Genomic DNA, 16,796 nt, shown 5'->3' with positions numbered 1-16,796 from the left:
CAGTGGTGAGAGAGGCTTGTTAAAATCACCTAGTATTATTGTGTTATGGTCTATTTGGTTTCTGAAATTGAGAAGGATTTGTTTGACGAATATGGATGAGCCACTGTTTGGGGCATAGATGTTTATGATTGTTATATCTTGCTGATTTATCATACCATGTCATTCTTTTTTTTTTATTTTATTGTAAACAAATGGGATACATGTTGTTTCTCTGTTTGTACATGGCGAAAAGGCATACCATTTGTGTAATCATAAATTTACATAGAGTAATGGTGTTTGATTCATTCTGTTATTTTTCCCTTCCCCCCACCCCTCCCACCTCTCTTTTCCCTCTATACAATGCTTTCTTTCTCCATACTTGCCCCCCTCCCTAACCCTAACTCTAACCCTAACACTAACACTTCCATCCCCCCATGATGTGTCATCATCCACTTATTAGTGATATCATTCGTCCCTTGGCTTTTTGAGATTGGCTTATCTCACTTAGCATGATATTCTCCAATTTCATCCATTTACCTGCAAATGCCATAATTTTATCATTTTTTATGGCTGAGTAATATTCCATTGTATATATAAACCACAGTTTCTTTATCCACTCATCAATTGAAGGGCATCAAGGTTGGTTCCACAGTCTGGCTATTGTGAATTGAGCAGCTATGAACATTGAAGTGGCTGTATCTCTGTAGTATGCTGATTTTAAGTCCTTTGGTTATAGGCCAAGGAGTGGGATAGCTGGGTCAAATGGAGGGCCCTTTCCAAGTTTTCTAAGGAATCTCCACACTGCTTTCAAGAGTGCCTGCACTAAATTGCAGCCCCACCAGCAATGTATGAGTGTACCTTTCTCCCCACATCCTCGCCAACACCTGTTGTTGCTCGTATTCTTGATAATCGCCATTCTAATTGGGGTGAGATGGAATCTTAGGGTGGTTTTGATTTGCATTTCTCTTATTACTAGAGATGTTGAACATTTTTCCATATGTTTGTTGATTGCTTGTAGATCTTCTTCTGTGAAGTGTCTATTCATTTCCTTAGCCCATTTGTCGACTGGATTATTTTAATTCTTGTAGTAGACTTTTTTGAGTTCTTTATAGATTCTGGAGATTAGTAGTCTATCTGAAGTATGATTGGCAAAGATATTCTCCCACTCTGTAGGCTCTTTCTTCACATTGCTGATAGTTTCCTTTGCTGAGAGAAAGCTTTTTAGTTTGAATCTATCCCAGTTATTGATTCTTGCTTTTATTTCTTGTGCTATGGGAGTCCTGTTAAGGAAGTCTGGTCCTAAGCGGACATGTTGAAGATCTGGACCTACTTTTTCTTCTATAATCTGCAGGGTCTCTGGTCTGATTCCAAGGTCCTTAATCCATTTTGAGTTTAGTTTCGTGCGTAGTGAGAGATATGGGTTTAGTTTCATTCTGTTGCATATGGATTTCCAATTCTCCCAGCACCATTTGTTGAAGAGGCTATCTTTTCTCCATTGCATATTTTTGGCCCCTTTGTCTAGTATGAGAAAATTGTATTTATTTGGGTTTGTGTCCGTGTCCTCTATTCTGTACCATTGATCTACCTGTCTATTTTGGTACCAATACCATGCTATTTTTGTTACTATTGCTTTGTAGTAGAGTTGAAGATCTGGTATTGCAATACCCCCTGTTTCACTCTTCCTGCTAAGGATTGCTTTAGCTATTCTGGGTTTCTTATTCTTCCAGATGAATTTCATAATTGCTTGCTCTATTTCTGTAAGGTACGTCATTGGGATTTTAATTGGAATTCCATTGAATTTGTATAGCACTTTAGGTTATGGCCATTTTGACAATATTAATTCTTCCTATCCAAGAACAGGGAAGATCTTTCCATCTTCTAAGGTGTTCTTTAATTTCTTTCTTTAGTGTTCTGTAGTTCTCATTGTAGAGGTCTTTCACCTCTTTTGTGAGATTGATTCCCAAGTATTTTATTTTTTTCGAGGCTATTGTGAATGGGGTAGTTTTGTAATTTCTCTTTCTGAAGATTCATCACTTATGTATAAAAATGCATTGGATTTATGAGCATTGACCTTGTAACCTGCTACTTTACTGAATTCACTTATGAGTTCCAAAAGTTTTCTGGTGGAATTTCCAGATTCCTCTAAATATTTAATCATGTCATCAGTGAACAGGGATAGTTTGAGTTCTTCTTTTCCAATTCGTATCCCTTTAATTTCTTTGGTCTGTCTAATTGCTCTGGCTAGAGTCTCAAGAACGATGTTGAATAGAAGTGGTGAAAGAGGGCATCCCTGCCTTGTTCCAGTTTTTAGGGGGAATGCTTTCAGTTTTTCACCATTTAGAATGATATTAGCCATGGGCTTAGCATAAATGGCCTTTACAATGTTAAGGAATGTTCCCACTATCCCTATTTTTTCTAGTGTTTTGAGCATGAAGGAGTGCTGTATTTTATCAAATGCTTCTTCTGCATCTATTGAAATAATCATGTGATTCTTGACTTTAAGTCTATTGATATGGTGAATTACATTTATTCATTTCCTGATGTTGAACCAACCTTGCATCCCTGGGATGAAACCCACTTGATCATGGTGCACTATCTTTTTAATATTTTTTTGTATGTAATTTGCTAAAATTTTGTTGAGAATTTTTGCGTCAATGTTCATTAAGGATATTGGTCTGAAATTTTCTTTCCTTGATGAGTCTCTGTCTGGTTTAGGTATCAGTGTGATATTGGCTTCATAGAATGAGTTTGGGAGGGTTCCCTCCTCTTCTATTTTATGGAATACTTTGAGAAGTATTGGAATGAGCTCTTCTTTAAAGGTTTTGTAGAACTCGGCTGAGAACCCATCTGGTCCTGGACTTTTCTTTGTTGGTAGGCTTTTGATGACTTCTTCTATTTCAGTACTTGAAAATGGTATATTTAAATTGTGTATGTCCTCCTCGTTCAGTTTAGGCAATTCATATGTCTCTAGAAACCTGTTGATGTCTTCAAGGTTTTCTGTTTTCTTGGAGTATAGATTTTCAAAATAGCTTCTAATTATGTTTTGTATTTCAATCCTGTCTGTTGTGATATTTCCTTGTTCATTCTGAAATTTAGTGATTTGGGTTTTCTCTCATCTTCTCTTTGTTAGTGTAGCTAAAGGTTTATCAATTTTGTTTATTTTTTCAAAGTACCAACTATTTATTTTGTCAATTGTTTGTATTGTTTCTTTGTTTCAATTTCATTGAGTTCAGCTCTGAGTTTAACTATTTCCTGTCTTCTACTACTTTTGGTGCTGGTCTGTTCTTCTTTTTCTAGGGCTTTGAGCTGTAGTGTTAGGTCGTTTATTTGTTGAGTTTTACTTCTTTTATTAAATGTGCTGCATGAAATAAATTTCCCTCGAAGTACTGCTTTCATAGTGTCCCAGAGATTTTGATATGATGTTTCTTTGTTCTCATTTACCTCTAAGAATTTTTTAATTTCCTTCCTAATATCTTCTGTTATCCATTCATCATATAATAGCATATTGTTTAATCTCCAGATGTTGGAATAGTTTCTGTGTTTTACTCTTTCATTTATTTCTAACTTCAATCCATTATGATCTGATAGAATACATGGTAGTGTCTCTACCTTCTTGTATTTGCTAACATTAGCTTTGTGGCATAATATATGGTCTATTTTAGACAAGGATCCATGTGCTGCTGAGAAGAAAGTGTATTCGCTCTTGGTTGGATGGTATATTCTATAAATGTCCGTTAAGTCTAAATTATTGATTGTGTTATTGAGATCTATGGTTTCTTTGTTCAATTTTTGTCTGGAAGATCTGTCCAGTGGTGAGAGCGGCGTGTTAAAATCACCTAGTATTATTGTGTTGTTGTCTATTTGGTTTCTGAAATTGAGAAGGATTTGTTTGACATACATGGATGAGCCACTGTTTGGGGCATAGATGTTTATGATTGTTATATCTTGCTGATTTATGCTTCCCTTAAGCAGTATGAAATGTCCTTCTTTATCCCTTCTGACTAACTTTGGCTCGAAATCCACATTATCGGAAATGAGGATGGATACTCCAGCTTTTTTGCTGAGTCCATGTGCATGGTATGTTTTTCCCCATCCTTTCACCTTTAGTCTGTGGGTATCTTTTTCTATGAGGTGAGTCTCTTGCAGGCAACATATTGTTGGATCTTTCTTTTTAATCCAATCTCCCAGTCTATGTCTTTGATTGATGAATTCAGGCCATTAACATTCAGGGTTATTATTGAGATATGATTTGGTTTCCCAGTCATTTGGTTCATTTTTTACATTTTATTTATTTATTTGTTTGACACAATTTGGCTCCTCCTTTATTTGACAATTCCTTTAGGATAATTCCTCCCTTTGCTGATTTGCTTCTTTGTTTTTCATCTCTTCCTCATGGGATATTTTGCTGAGAATGTTCTGTAATGCTGGCTTTCTTTTGTAAATTCTTTTAGCTTTTGTTTATCATGGAAGGATTTTATTTCATCGTCAAATTTGAAGGTAAGGTTTGCTGGGTATAAGATTCTTGGTTGGCATCCATTTTCTTTCAAGACTTGAAAAATGTTGTTCCAGGCCCTTCTAGCTTTTAGGGTCTGGATTGAAAAATCTGCTGATATCTGTATTGGTTTCCCCCTGAATGTAATTTGGTTCTTTTCTCTCACAGCCTTTAAAATTCTGTCTTTATTTTGTATGTTAGGTATTTTCATTATAATGTGCCTTGGTGTGGTTCTGTTGTAATTTTGTGTATTTGGAGTCTATAAGCCTCTTGAACTTGATTTTCCATTTCATTCTTCAGATTTGGGAAATTTTCTGATATTATTTCATTGAATAGATTGTTCATTCCTTTGGTTTGTTTCTCTAAGCCTTCCTCAATCCCAATAATTCTTAAATTTGTCCTTTTCATGATATCCCATAGTTCTTGTAGATTCTGTTCATGATTTCTTACCATCTTCTGTGTTTGTTCAACTTTGTTTTCAAGGTTAAATATTTTGTCTTCAATGTCTGAGGTTCTGTCTTCCAGGTGTTCTATCCTACTGGATATGCTTTCTATGGAGTTCTTAATTTGGTTTATTGTTTCCTTCATGTCAAGGATTTCTGTTTGTTTTTTTTTCAATATCTCTAACTCTTTATTGAAATGATCTTTTGCTTCCTGTATTTGCTCTTTTAACTATCGATTGGTGTGATCATTCAATGCCTGCATTTGCTCTTTCATCTCATCATTCAGTGTGTGCATTTGCTCTTTCATCTCATCGTTTGCTTCCCTGATCATTTTAATTATGCACATTCTGAACTCCTTTTCTGTCATTTCTTCTGCCATGCTGTCATTGGGTTTTATTGATGTAACATCTAGATTTGTTTGCAGCATTTTCTTTCCTTGTTTTCTCATATTGTTCAGGTATCAGTGGACCGCCGAGATATTGCAGATTTCCTCCACCGACTTACAATGTCCCTGAAGATTTCTCTATATCCCCTCTTAGCCTTAGTAGGCTGAAGTCTTGGAGGAAGTTGATAATGCGTTGCTCCACAAGGAAGCTGCCTCTCTAGGAGTGGTGGCCTTCAGGTGGTGTATATTCCCTGCTAGTGGGCAGAGGTGCCTCCACTTGTTGACCAATGGTCATCCAAAGGGGAACTAGGCTGTGGGCTGAGGCAAGGCCTGTTTGGGCCTGTGTCTCTGGTTTTACTGTCCTTGTGGGGAAACCTCACCCAGCAGGGAAGACTCACCTGGTGGGGAGGTCTCGCTGGTCAGTTCCCTCCTAGAGGTTCTCCTCAATTTACAGCTACCGCCTGGGCTGGGCTGCCTTCCTCTGCAAAGTTCCCAGGGGCCCAGCCCTACCTCCTGGGCCTGGGAGCCTCACCCTTGGCAGATGAATCTCCTTAGTCTGCCCCTCCTCAGAGAATCTGCCCGCAGTCCTGGAGCCTTCGCTCCGCCCCTAAGCGTGTCTCTGTGCGGCTCTTCCACCAAGAAGCCTCCTAGATCCTGGGACCCTGCTCTGCCCCTAATCGCCTGGCTATGCGGCCCCTCCTCTGAGCAGCCACCTGGGGCCCTGTACCCTCGCTCTGAGTCCCAGTGACCTGCCGCACGCCTCTTCCTCCAGACAGCCACCCAGTATTCCGGTGCGGTCACTAGAAGTCCAAGCAACTCACTGCGTTCCTCCTCCTCCCACCAACCACCCGTAGCCTGGGACAATCAATCACTGCGAGTCGAAATGACCCTCCATGTTCCTCTTCCTCCTCCAGGTAACCCCCCGGGTGTTCAGGAGCGGTCACTCTGAGTGGATCTGAATCTACGTGACCCACTGCACGCGTCCTCTGGGCAGCCACCCAGAGCTCTGGTGTGGCCACTCGAGACCAAGCGACCCACCGCGCTTCTCCTCCAGGCAGCCCTCCTGTGTTCAGGAGCGGTCGCTTTAAGTCCAAACAACTCACCAATCGCCTCCTCCTCTGAGCAGCCACCTGGAGCTCTAATGCAGTCACTGCGAGTCCAAACACCCTCCCACGCTCCTCCTCCTCCTCCTACTCCTCCGGGCAGGCCCCGGGGTTCAGAAGTGGTCTGAGTCCAAACAGCTCGCCATGCAGCCCCTATCTGGCAACCGCCTGTAGCTCTGGTGCAGTCACTCCGAATCCAAGCGGCCGCGCTCCTCCTCCTCCTCCTCAGGGCAGGCCCCAGTGTTCTGAGTCCACACAGCTCTCCTCGCCGCTCCTCCCCTAGGCAGCCTCCGGAGCCCCAGTGGTTGCTCCGAGTCCCAGCGCTGTGCTGAGCTGCCTCCTCTCCGATGCTCCCAGTTGTCCGAGTTCACTGCTCCAGCAGGGGGAGGGGCGTCTCGCCGGCAGCTCTACTTCACAAAATTCCCTGCGTTCCGGGACGACCGTCCCATCCAGGACACCTCCCCAATGGGAGAGACTCACCCGGCTGCTTTGAGTTGGTCCCAAGTCTCTCAATATCTCCTCTTTTGAATCCTGAGTCCTGGAGCAACATGAAATGCAGCCACCCTCTAGGCCACCATCTTGAAACCCCCCACCATGTCATTCTTAAAACCCTCAACAACCTTCCACACAGAAGGAAATCCAAGTCTGACCATGAGGTGGCCCCTGTTACCTTTCTGAGTTTAACTCTATTTTTTCTTTCCCCCAACCCCAAGGCCTTCCTCCAGACACTCCAGTTTCCTGGCTGTTCCACAAACATTCAGGCAGACTGACCTCAGGGCCTTTGTCGTTACTGTTGCCTTTACCTGAACTGATGTGTCTATAGATAGCTGCATAGTTTATACTTTACCTTAGGTGTTTAATGAGATGTCACCTTCTGAGAGAGGCCTTCACTCACCACCCTTTCTAAAATATCAAACAATATCACCTTTCTTAGACACACACACACACACACACACACACACACACACACACACTTTCCCTGCTCCCTGCTTCATTTTTCTGCATGGTACTTACCACTATCATACTAAAAACTCAGTTATTAATCTTGTCTGTTTTGTTTACTATAGTATGTTCACAACCTACCACAGTAGCTTACTTTACTCAACAATGATTTATTAAATGAATGAATGGTTTCATTTGACTGCCTTCTCATTAGTCAGTCTCAATTTAACTGTTGACTCTTCTAAGAAATCTTCCTTTGGCACCTTTTTATTGGCCGCTGGCAAGGTGGTCCTATGGTGTTGACAGTTTCAGTGGACCAGACTTAGCACTGTGAAAGATGAGCGAACCAATAAGACCCAGATCTAAATCTAGAGGACAAAGATTAAAAAGAATCTTCTGGCATGATGAGCCTGTGTTTGCCCAGCAGCCCAGTGATGTGCAACCTCAACAAGAGGAATCACCAGCTGAAAGTCAGAATGACATACCTGGTCGGGAGAAGATGAAGGAGAACCTACAGTTGAAAACCTTGAGCTACAAGCAGATCTCCAGGAACTATATCAGCCAAAGACTGGGCATCAGCGTGGAAATGATCCAGACGGTACGAGGAAGGGGCTACCTATGTAGACTATGCTAAAATGTCTGAAACAGGAAAAGGGCCACCATAGGCTTAAAAGAAGACAAGATGAAACCACACAGGTTGTTCTTACATTGGAAACTTGACTGTCAAAATTGTCCCAATGAAGTTTTATAGTTCTCTTCAAAGAAAAAAAAAATCTTCCCAACCATGCCTAGTGAAATTAAATGCCCACCCTTATCCACATACACTCATACTTACAGACTATATCTCCACACTAAAATGGGAGCTTCCTAAGGACAAGGGCTCTTTCCTTCTTGGTCATAGCTTTATCTTTGGCACCCAGAATGATTCAGGGCATGTTAAAATGCTAATAAATACACAGTAAATGAGTGAATGACCAAAAGAAAAAGGCCTGACCAGCTTAACAAATTGGCCTTCTACATGAAGTTGTTGGCTATAAACCAAGAAACTGTGGGTATGAAGTTATTTGTCCAATAATATTTCATTTATATCCATTGTAAATTTATAAATTAAGAAACCAAAGACTCTACTCCATGGGTTCCATTTTCCTAATCAGTAAACTGAGATAACTGAACTGAATACAGGGTGACAGTTCCTTCAGTTTAAACAAAAATTAAAAACCCTCATGGATCTTATATTCTAGCAAAAAAGACAGCAAGCAAATGATTGCAATGTGATGAATACAGTACGAGGTTTATAAGCATTTGACAGAAGCCCTCAACCTGGGTGGGTGTAAGTATGGTTATATAATATTTCCTTTGAAAGAGACAATTTAAAATATTTGTACCAAGACCTGAAGTAACTGGAAAAGAGCAGTCAGAGAGAGAAGAGACCATCCCAGCAGAGAGGGGTAGGCATAAAGTCCTACAGTAAAAAAAAAAAAAAAAAAAAAAAAAAACTACCATATTGAATCCAGAGGGCAACAGATACAGCAGGTGGAACAGGCAGGGATTGTGCTGGACCCTGTTGGTTATGGCAAATATTTGGGAGAATTATCCTATGTGCGATGGTAAGCCTCTGGAGGGACTCCAACAGGGGTGGGGGGAGCAGGGGTATCATTAAAAACCATATACAAGCAAGAAAAAAAGGAGAATTGATAGGAACAAGGCAACATTGAGGTCGGTAGTCCAGTTAAGAAGGTACAGTGATGATCCAGGAACAGGACAACCCTCAACCAGGGTCATAGCAATAGAATGGATAGGAGCCAGGGGATTCAAACATGAAGAATGCACAGGGCTGAGTGATTGACAGGATTTGGTGGTTGAAGGAAACAAAGTAGCCAAAGAAAACATTTTTTTCCACACTCAGCACAGTGGATACTGTTATTATTAAAATCAGATACTACAAGAATAAACTGACTTAAATGAACATATGTTAACTTCTATTTGCACCAGGTCTGTAAGGTATCCAAATAAAGAAGCCAAATAGATAGTTGAATAAACAAGACTGGAGCTCAGAATAATTTGGGGGCTCTGTTTCCAAATGGTAAAATTCATAGATTCAAGATTCTAAGAGCCAATACTAAACCAATCATCAATTTGACCTTTAGTTCAAAGAAAATACCAAAAGCAATGAGATTAAGTGCAGTATGGGGCATCCCCTGTGCTAATGCCAACTGGACAATAATCTAACCTGGATTCTCTTAACAGTAGAAAATGCCTTGATAAGCCAAAAACCCAAAGTTTACTGGGGAATTGAATTATTATAGCACCCCTACCCTTAGTTTCACTTTCAGCATTCTCAGCTGGTTGTCAACTATGGTCTGAAAATATTAAATGAAAATGAAATAATGAAATTCCAGAAATAAATAGTTCATAAGTTCTTAATTGCATGCATTCTGAGTACCATGACAAGATCTCATGTCATGCTGTCTCGTGTCAGTCCTACCCAGGATTTAAATATCATTCTGTCCAGTGTATCCATACTGCATATAGTACCTGCCCATTAGTCATTTACTAGCATCTTGGTATCAGAACTACCTGTCTGTTAGTCATTTAATAGCCATCTTGGTTAGCAGACCAACTCTCATAGTATCACAATACTTGTGTTCACATAACCTTTATTTTATTTAATTATGGCCCCAACGTACAAGAGTAGTGATGCTGTCAATTCAGATACACTGAAGAGAAGTCATAAATTGCTTCCTTGAAGTAAAAAGGTTAAAATTCTCTAATAAGGAAAGCAAAAAATATTGTATGCTGAGATTATAAAATCTATGATGAGAACAAATATTCTAGAAATTCATGAAACTATGAAGGAAAATTTCTTGCTAGCTTTGCTGTCACACCTCAAACTATCAAGGTTACAGAAAATACCTGATGTGATTAGTTAAGATAGAAAAGCCATTCAATTGGTATTGGGGTTTGTGTGTGTGTGTGTGTACAGAGTATTAAGTTCAATACTATCTGTGCTTTCAGGCATCCACTGGGGTCCTTAGAACATAACCCCCGTGGATGACAGGGGATACCATTTAGCAGCTTCTGTTTATTGAATGAATAAATATATAACAAGCTCTATGTATGTTTCCTCATTTGTAATATGGGAATAATCATAACTAGTTTTGATACAGTCATCAGTCCAAATTGCTTTTTGACATTGTTAAGTATGACCTCACTTACTCCTCTATGAGGTAGGCATTATGATCATTCCACTTTCTGCTCGAAGAAACCAAGTTTCAGAAATGTAAGGGACTTGCTCAGGATCACTGGATGAGGCATGTGATTCCAAAGCCCTCCTCCCCATCTCCAGGCAACAAGTTTCCAGGAAGTTAACATAACAGATGGGCTTTTTCTTTCTGAGATCTAGGAAACAAGTTCCAAGTCAAAACAACTAATCGCTCTGTTAAATCTCCAATTATTCTGCCAGTACTGTCATTTTACACTAAGAGATGGGGTTTGGAGAGATGCTGTTTGCAAAAAAATAAAAAATAAGGGGGGTTGGCGGGGAGGCTACTTTACAATTAAAGGGTGCAACTGCCAAAAATCAAGTCTCTCCAGCCTACTTCAGCATATGGTCCTATGGAACCCAGGGCCAAAAATGAGTCCATATGGCTTATTTTTCAAGCCTTCCCACACCTAGGGATATTGTGGGGCAACACACAACATGCCTCAGTACCATCCATGCAGCAGTGGGGGGAGTGCCACTTCTGTGGTGTTCAACCTTGGGCAAATGACTTACATTTTCATTTTCTAACATGTTTAATGGGGTTAACAGCGGTATTATTTCATATTAATAAAGGCAAGCCTCACACAGGGCTTACTACAGACTGAGCATAACTCCATATTAATTGATTCTTCCTCTTTTGCACAAGCCCAGGATCAGGCCCAACTAGGCTTGACTTTACAGATGAGAAAATGAGGAAGAGAAGTTGAATAACTTGTCTAAGGTCAAACAACTAGTAATGACAGAGCTAAGCCTCAAACTGAAGCAACCTGAGAAGAACTCAACCCAAACCATACAGCTTCTTCTCACTGTGAGGACTGAGTTGATGTGTGTAAAGCCTTGTAGTACAGTACCTGGCACATAGTAAGTGCTTCATTAATGCTATTTCATTGTTTTTTATTATAATTATCATTTAAAAGCTAAAGCAGAAGGTGACATTTAAAACAGAGGCATAAGAGCACGACTCCAAAGGGTAGGTTTCCAACCCTTTCGAATTGTCTTATAAAAGAACGCTATGTACAAGACAAGATCTTAAAATTCATCCTAGAGGGATGGCACCTTTTAAGCATCCCATTTATGCAAGCAGTTCAATAATGCTAAGGGAACCAAATTGGTACTGCAGACCAACTGCTGAGGAAATTGCCCCCGCTAAAAGCCCCCCAAACCACTTGGAACACCATCTTCAGGGGATCATCAGTGCACTCATCCTGGTAGTCCTCTGCCTCCCTACCAGATGAACCTTGAGAGATTGCTATATCCTTTGGTAAAATGAGAAGAAAATAAAAGTAATTAGAAAAGCCCATACATTGCAAGGTGGAAGCCTACTTTTAAAGCTAAACTCAGTGGGAAGAGGTAAGGCAGGACTGTGGAGGGAGAACAAGTAGAGATTTTGATCTTCATTCTACAGCAGGCTCCTCCTCAAAATGTAAGGACAACATCCCATAGGGGCCTTCCCCAACAACCCCATTTAAAAGCAGGGGCCCCCTGCTCATCCTGTTTTCCTCCATCACAAAGTGCAATCCCACAATTATCTCATGTGACAAATGGGCTCATTTCTTGTCTATCTCCTGCTCCCCACCACAACGCACACACCTCTGTTGTAACTGTCTTAGTTCAGGCAGTTAGAATAGCATAGACCGAGGACAACCACTTATAAGTCACAAATTTATTTCTATGATTTTGGGGGCTTGGAGGTCCAAGATCAAAGCACTGGCCACTTGACATCTGGTCAGGGCTCATAGTTGGCCCTCTGACTACATGTCTTCACCTGAGGGAAGGGGCAAGGGACATCTCTGGGGTGCTTTGGTAAGGGCACTAACTGCCTCTCAAAGGTCCCATCTGCTAACACCATCACACTGGGTTTAGGATTTCAATATATGAACTATGGGGAAACAAACATTCAGCCTACAGTAACAAGGATTATTTCTTTTTCACCAACATATCCCCAATACTTCGATGTTCAATAAATATTAGTTGAATGAAATAGATAGAAATTCTATCCCTATTCACATCTCTGAAAAGCATTTAAAGGTGTTCAAATGTACAATTCAAAGCAATCACTAGAAAAATACCTTTTCTTTTTCTACCCTCTAACACAATGCTGTCCAACAGAAGTACATTGCTAGTTGCCTACATCATTCGAAGTTTTCTAGTGGCCACACTTTAAAAGTAAATACATTTTGAGTATACTTTTTTAAAAATATCCAAAATATTATCAACAATAATCCATATTTAAAAGTTCATAAAATCTTCTACCTTTTTGTATTAAGAATTCAGGTTGCGGGCCGGCAGCATCCCCTCCGCCCGAAGGCCCTGGGCCCGGGCCAGCGCTGCCAGCCGTACGCCTCAGCCTCGTGCGCCTCGGGAGCCCGACGGCGCCGGGGCTGGGGAGCCTCCCGCCACGCCCGCGGGGCTGGGAGCAGGAGGAGACCGCTTCTGCTTCAACTTGGGCCGTGAGCTTTATTTCTACCCCGGGTGCTGTCGCCGCGGGAGCCAACGGTCCATTGACCTCAACAAGCCCATTGACAAGCGGATCTATAAGGGCACCCAGCCCACCTGCCATGACTTTAACCAGTTCACTGCTGCCACAGAGACCATCTCCCTGCTGGTGGGCTTCTCAGCCGGCCAGGTGCAGTACCTGGATCTCATCAAGAAGGACACCAGCAAGCTATTCAACGAGGAGGTGATCGCAGACCCCAAACGTGCTCCTTTTCCCTCCCACTCACATGCTATTTGCCATAGGCAACTTCCTGAGAGCATTGTAGGCCTGAGGGGCAGGTGGGGAGGAGGTGAAGAATGGGATGCTCTCTCCTTATGCCAAGGCCTCCTGTCATGTTAGCGCTGTACTGAACACTTTACTCCTAGAATTTTCATCAACAGAAGAGTAAGAAATTATGGCGCCCATTTTGCAGATTAGAGGACTGAGGCCAGCTACTGGTTGGGACTTTTTTGATGTCTTGCTCTGCAAATTCTGGGCTTTGTATTCAATTCCCTTTCTGCATCATTTACTCACTGTGACTTCAGGAAGGTGATTGTTCAGGTCTCAGTTTTCCTCCTCTGTAAAACTGTTTCTCATCTCTAACTCAGAAGACTGTTGTAAAATTAACATGGAGATTGGCACCTGGGCCAACTTGGCTCAAGAGGAAATGCCAGCAAGTGACCTTATCTGCACGCAGGAATGGCTCTCGTCCTGTATCTCTTTCTCAGAGAAGGTGCTCCATAAATATTCTCAGAATGAATGGCTGAAGGAAGCGAGTGAAAGAGTGAATGGATTAAAAATTCATTAGCTCGTCCATTCACAAAATAGTTATTGAGCATCTATCCTGTGCCAGGCATCGTTCCAAGTACATCTCAGTGAACAGACAGACAGACGGGCCTGCTTCCGCTGCGCCTTCAGTCAGGCTGGGGAAGCAGGCACTTGGCATGAGCTCAGCGTCCAGTGTGTCGGCAGGTGGTAAGACCCGTGGAGAATGCACCACAGGGAGGGCAGAGGGGTGCTGGCGAGCTTAAAGAGGGTACTAAGGAGGTGACATTGAAATGAAGACCTGAAGGAGGCCAGAAAATTGCCCAGGGAAGGACATTCAAGTAGAGGCAATGACCAGGACAGATTCCCTAAAGCAGGACAGCCAAAGACCCTGTGGCCAGAACAGTGATTAGGGGAGAGGCAGGTAGATAATAACCTGGGTGGGGGAGGGGGTCGTGGAAGGTCGGAGGAGTCTGCCTTTGCTTGAGGTGGAAGCCTGTGGATGGAAGCCTTTAACAAGCTTGGTTGGTCCAAACCAAGAACAGAAAGGGTTTTCTTCACTTCCCAGGACGGGAGGCAACTTGGGCCACTGGGGGAGAAGTTTGTCCATCATACACAGTGGCTGCCTCAAGGCTTTTTAGTACTTGATCCTCTCTGGAACCCCAGATGAGAGAGGTTGCAACGTGTCCCAGGCAGGGCAGGGCCAGGTGCTGGCTTGTATTTAATACTGTCTCTCTGGTGACTGTAGAGAAGAGCTAGGCACTGGAGGCCTGGAGGAGGCTCTGTGGTGTTGGCGGCAGCTGGCAGTGTGGCTGGAGTTGGGTGGGAGGGAGAGGTCAGGTTCTAGGTGTCCTTTGAAGGTCAGGTTCTAGGTGACCCACAGGGTTTGTGGGTCGAGGATTGGATATGAGCTATGAGGAGAGAGGAGCAAAGATGCCTGGAAAGTTCTGAGCAGCTGGCAGGAGGGGCTGTCATTCATTGGTCTAGGAAGCGTATTCAAGGCATCCCTGTATGAGCTGCTCACAGGCCAGGTCCAGAGCCTGAACCAGACAGACCAGATCCCTTCATTTCTGTGAAATTTCTTGCTTTAAGCTTGACATAGTGCAGATGGGGGAAAGGGTTAGGCAAGAGGATAGTTCTCTGGTGGGCAGGACTGTCCCCTTGCCAAAGACGGGTTGTTTAGGCTCCATAGAACTCCCTCAAAGGTAGATTTTATTCCCCAGCCTTCCCCTGATCTGGTGTCCGTCTCCCTCAGCCTGGGAGCTGCTGAACCTGGCACCACAGCTGCTGTGTGAGCTGAATTATGTTCCAAGGCCTTGAGGGGTCTGGGCTGGGGACAGGGAGGCTAGGGGTTAATAGCCTTCTCCCAACCCCAGCCTATCTCCCCTTGCAGCGGCTGATTGACAAGACCAAGGTGACATATTTGAAATGGCTCCCTGAATCTGAAAGCCTGTTCTTGGCGTCTCACGCCAGTGGCCACCTGTACCTATACAATGTCAGCCATCCTTGCGCCTCAGCCCCTCCCCAGTACAGCCTGCTGAAGCAGGGTGAGGGCTTTGCTGTCTATGCTGCCAAGAGCAAGGCACCCCGCAACCCCCTGGCCAAGTGGGCAGTCGGCGAGGGGCCCCTCAACGAGTCGCCTTCTCCCCTGATGGCCGACACCTGGCCTGTGTCAGCCAGGATGGCTGCCTGCGTGTCTTCCACTTCGACTCCATGCTCCTGCGGGGCTCATGAAGAGCTACTTTGGGGGCCTGTTGTGTGTGTGCTGGAGTCCTGACGGCCGTATGTGGTGACAGGAGGTGAAGATGACCTGGTCACTGTGTGGTCCTTCACTGAGGGCCGAGTGGTGGCTCGGGGCCATGGTCACAAGTCCTGGGTCAATGCTGTGGCCTTTGACCCCTACACCACACGAGCAGAGGAGACGGCAGCAGCCAGCGCTGATGGGGATCGGAGTGGTGAAGAGGAAGAGGAGCCTGCGGCCACGAGCACCAGCTCCACTGGGGGAGTCCCGCTCTCCCCGCTGCCCAAGACTGGCTCCATCACCTACCGCTTTGGTTCGGCGGGCCGGGACACACAGTTCTGCCTGTGGGACCTCACCGAAGATGTGCTTTCCCCACACCCACCCCTGGCCCACACCCGCAGCTCCCTGGCACGCCTGGAGCTACGCCGCCCCACCGTGTGATCTGGAACACATCTCATCTCCCTGAGTTCAGCTTTCCCATCAATAAAAGTAGGCTGTTAATAATAAACCTGCCCTCTCTCCTTAGTATGAGGACCAACTGAGACACTGAATAAAAATTGCATAGGGCTGTGCAAACATTGGTTCTGGTTTTCACAGAAGTTTGTTTCATTCTGCCATGCCTGAACCACTTCTCCCTGATGACGGTATGGCAGCCAAGAGCAGACTGTGCTGCCTGCATTTCTGGGGAAGCAAAGAGACCAAGAGCTTCTGACTACTCTCTCACTGTCAAAACAAAGGAGAGACTTTGGCAGCATTTCAGCCCCATGATGTGTGCTGAGCCCCAGGAACCTGGCAAGGCACAGTCATCTGAGCATGCCCCTGAGGTGACTGCTGAACTTGGTGGCTTTTAAATAGAAACCCACGCAGCTTTGCCCAGATGACCGTGCAGCCGTAGTGGGCGTGTATATGATTCTGCAACACTAGAGAGTTTTAAAATGTCATATTTCTACAGCTTTCTAAATCAATGGAAGCTGCTCTAAACATCACTCATCAGGTGCTACCAGAAAATTCAATCTCTGTCACTATAGCGACACCCTTCTTCTCTCTGTGGGGTTTCACAGAATTCCCCAACAAACAGGGAAGGTAATGGGTCTTGGTCCAAAGTAACTCCTGCTCCCTTAATCCGCAGTCAAGCCTTGACCAGTTTTGAGCTGGATTCTGTTCTGGTGAACTCAGAAGTCCCTTGGTTGTCGGCCTGAGTGCTATTA

The 16,796-nt window shown here is 43.6% G+C and overlaps 1 pseudogene across 1 annotated transcript; it reads left to right on the top strand.

Moving 5' to 3' along the window:
• Positions 1–7,681: 7,681 nt before the first annotated feature.
• LOC306668873 (dystrophia myotonica WD repeat-containing protein-like) lies at positions 7,682–16,130 on the top strand (annotated as a pseudogene). The gene is made up of 3 exons (XR_013766730.1): positions 7,682–7,942; positions 12,874–13,286; positions 15,241–16,130. The product of XR_013766730.1 is annotated as a dystrophia myotonica WD repeat-containing protein-like (transcript).
• The last annotated feature ends 666 nt before the right edge of the window (positions 16,131–16,796 follow it).

Source organism: Sciurus vulgaris (genome assembly GCF_902686455.1).
Source record: "Sciurus vulgaris genome assembly, chromosome: 8".
Taxonomy (NCBI): Eukaryota; Metazoa; Chordata; class Mammalia; order Rodentia; family Sciuridae; genus Sciurus; species Sciurus vulgaris.
This window is presented reverse-complemented; position numbering and strand designations above follow the sequence as displayed.